Here is a 4,249-nt window from a genome sequence, read left to right on the forward strand (position 1 = left end):
ACTGGCCAGGTTGTGTCCAAGTGTGAAAGTTGTTAAAGCAATGTCCCTCTCACAGCAGTAAAGTCAGTAGCTTTGATCAGCAAATTACTTACTGGCTAACTCCAATTCTTGGCCATGCAGATTATGAATCTTCTTGGCTCTTTGCTTTATCTATCTTTCGAGTAAGGCCTCTTTCACACTTGCGTTGTCCGGAGCCGGCGTGTACTCCACTTGCCGGAATTACACTCCGGATCCGGAAAAACGCAAGTGTACTGAAAGCATTTGAAGACGGAACCGTCTTCAAAATGCTTTCAGTGTTACTATGGCACCCAGGACGCTATTAAAGTCCTGGTTGCCATAGTAGGAGCGGGGAGCGGGGGAGCGGTATACTTACAGTCCGTGCGGCTCCCGGGGCGCTCCAGAATGACGTCAGAGCGCCCCATGCGCATGGATGACGTGATCCATGCGATCACGTGATCCATGCGCTTGGGGCGCCCTGACGTCACTCTGGAGCGCCCGGGGAGCCGCGCGGACGGTAAGTATACTGCTCCCCCGCTCCCCACTACACTTTACCATGGCTGCCAGGACTTTAGCGTCCGGCAGCCATGGTAACCATTCAGAAAAAGCTAAATGTCAGCTCCGGCAATGCGCCGAAACGACGTTTAGCTTAAGGCCGGATCCGGATCAATGCCTTTCAATGGGCATTAATTCCGGATCCGGCCTTGCGGCAAGTGTCCTGGATTTTTGGCCGGAGCAAAAAGCGCAGCATGCTGCGGTATTTTCTCCGGCCAAAAAACGTTCCGTTCCGGAACTGAAGACATCCTGATGCATCCTGAACGGATTTCACTCCATTCAGAATGCATGGGGATAATCCTGATCAGTATTCTTCCGGCATAGAGCCCCGACGACGGAACTCTATGCCGGAAGACAAGAACGCAAGTGTGAAAGAGCCCTAATATAGTAATGGTTATGTCTTTCACTCGGTAGATAATCCTCAGAAAAGGTGATTCTTTGTAACAAAGCAATTTGCATGTACTCTGGTCTAGAGTAATACACATAACAGTAACAAACTAATAAACAATTCAAACTAATCAACAAAATGCATAAAGGCCCCAAAACAGCTCCATCTATGAGGAAATCGGGGTAACAAAAGAGGTAAAAAGTACAAGTTATGTTCAATATCCCAGCCATCTTTTATACAAATAGGGAAGCATACATACTGTAGCATACATAAAGCTACATGAGCCATTCACCAGCCATCTCTACAGATTTAAGTCCCTTATCATGCAAAGAGTGTGGGTTACTGATACATGAAGGGATCACGTTTGGGGAAATAATGTACACAGGGTAGGTAAAAGGAAATTAATCAGGCTGATAGTCCTTCCTAAACAGATATGGATAATTGTCCACTATGTCGCATTTCAGAGAACTGTTGTAGCGCAAGCAAACTACTGAGGATGGGAGGTTTGGATTATGGAGGAAGTTAATCTTACATCATTGGTAGTACTTAAAGTGTAACTGCCATATCACTACCAAAAATTAAATTTCTAACATATGTGATCCTGAAGGGAAGATATTCATGAAGCTTTATTTTTCAGTTAATTTTACCTTTCTGGTGTCTGTATTCAGCCCTAAGCAACCCTATTCCTCTGTGCCTCTATATCAGCATCTTCCTAAAATGGCCTCTGCTGCACTTCCTGTCCTGTGATGATGTTTGCCATGTCCTTGAGGCCATCCTATATTTCCTTCACTTCCCATAACCCTTTGCTCTCCTTACAAAAACTAGTAGGACCAATCAGAATGCAGATAACCTCCCCTACTACCCCAGAGCAGTGTGTATCCTCTCACATACAGCTAACCAGAGACAAGAAATTAAATTAACTCAGTAAGCATTTGTTTTAGCCTCTTAATAGTCAAAGGTTTTTAGGAACCATTTTGGGGTATACATAGTGTATTAAATAACTTTTATTTTTTTATTTTCATTATTTTGTTGAATTTTTTTTAGGCAATCAATGCGTGGTAAAAATAACGTAATTTTATCCTGATCAAAAGTTTAAGACCACTTGAAAAATGGCAAAAAATCATATTTTACATTGTTGGATCTTAACAAGGTTCCAAGTAGAGCTTCAACATGCAACAAGAAGAAATGAGAGTGAGACAAAACATTTTTTGAGCATTCAATTAATTGAAAATAAAGATTAAACTGAAACAGGCTGTTTCTAAATTTTAGGACCACATGCCTTTAAAAGGCCAAATCTGTGCAAAGATGTGGATTCATTGTCATTTTCTGTCAGGTAGTCACACGTTATGATGGCAAAGGCAAAAAAACTCTCCCTTTTTGAACGTGGCCGGGTTGTTGAACTGCATAAGCAGGGTCTCTCACAGCGCGCCATCGCTGCTGAGGTGGGACGCAGTAAGACAGTCATTTGGAATTTCTTAAATGATCCTGAGGGTTATGGAACAAAAAAGTCAAGTGGAAGACCCCAAAAAATTTCATCAGCACTGAGCCGGAGGATCCAATTGGCTGTCTGTCAAGACACTGGACAATCCTCGTCCCAAATTAAGGCCCTTACTGGTGCTGACTGCAGCCCCATAACCATCAGACGGCATCTGAGACTGAAGGGCTTCAAAAACTAAAAACGTCTTCAAAGACCTCGTCTCCTTGAACGCCACAGAACTGCTCGTTTGGACTTTGCAAGAGAGCACCAAACATGGGACATTCAAAGGTGGAAGAAAGTTTTATTCTCTGATTAGAAAAAATTTAACCTTCATGGTCCTGATGGTTTCCAACATTACTGGCATGACAAGCAGATCCCACCTGAAATGTTTTCTACGCGCCACAGTGGAGGGGGCGCCATAATGGTCTGGGGTGCTTTTTCCTTCAGTGGAACAATGGAGCTTCAGGAAGTGCAGCGGCGTCAAACGGCCGCTGGCTATGTCCAGATGTTGCAGAGAGCATTTCTCATGACTGAGGGCCCTCGTCTGTGTGGTAACGACTGGGTTTTTCAACAGGACAACGCTACAGTACACAATGCCCGCAGGACAAGAGACTTTTTCCAGGAGAATAACATCACTCTTTTGGCCCATCCTGCGTGTTCCCCTGATCTAAATCCAATTGAGAACCTTTGGGGATGGATGGCAAGGGAAGTTTACAAAAATGGACAACAGTTCCAGACAGTAGATGGCCTTCGTGCGGCCGTCTTCACCACTTGGAGAAATGTTGCCACTCACCTCATGGAAACGCTTGCATCAAGCATGCCGAAACGAATTTTTGAAGTGATAAACAATAACGGCGGAGCTACTCATTACTGAGTTCATGTTTGGAAGTTGGATTTCTGGGAGTTTTGGGGGGGATTCGTTTTTTTTTGGAGGTGTGGTCCTAAACTTTTGATCAGCTGAAAAACAGCCTGTTTCAGTTTATTTGTTGTTTTCATTAAATTGAATGCTCAAAAAAAGTTTGTCTCACTCCCATTTCTTCTTGTTGCATGTTGAAGCTCTACTTGGAACCTTGTTGAGATCCAGCCATGCTAAATATGATTTTTTGTCTATTTTTCAAGTGGTCTTAAACTTTTGATCAGGACTGTATGTGGGTCAGCACATTTATGATAATGTCACATTTCTACATTACTATATATATATATATATATATATATATATATATTATATCTTTCCTCCTGTCAGCTCTGCAGCTGCTCCCTCATTCTCCTCCAGACTGACAGGAAGTGGGGCTGCTTTAGCTGCTCATGTCTCTGGTTTGGTACCAGCTAGAGATATGGTTTTTATATGTGTTCAGTACGGGGGAAGATATCACTGATAGAAATCGGGATTCAGCTGAAAGTGAAATTAAAAGCAGGTTTTACCCACGATTATTCCCGACTCGATTTCTAACAGTGATTTCTCCTCTGTTGCTTGGATTTTAGCTGTCATTCTGGTCTTGTATGAAAGCCTGGAATGTCATCTTTCAAACAAGACCAGTTACATGTGTAACACCCTGCAGTGGTGTTACCATTCCTACACCCTGCTACTCTCTTTAATGGTCTAACATAAATGCCATCTTATGTATTTTTGTCCAGGTCCTCTACACTGTGCATTCCTAATCTTGTTATGTAACTGTTTATTACATGTAATGCAGCGTATATGGTAGAGCTATACTTAGATATAATGGAACTCACCATTCCATTCTCCCTCCTTTGGGAAGAAGTAGGCTAGTCCTGCTTCCTACCAGAAGGAGGGGTGGCAGTTCTAGATTGTTCCGGTTTAGACTACCAGT

This window comes from Bufo bufo, chromosome 9 (assembly GCF_905171765.1).
Source record: "Bufo bufo chromosome 9, aBufBuf1.1, whole genome shotgun sequence".
Lineage (NCBI taxonomy): Eukaryota > Metazoa > Chordata > Amphibia > Anura > Bufonidae > Bufo > Bufo bufo.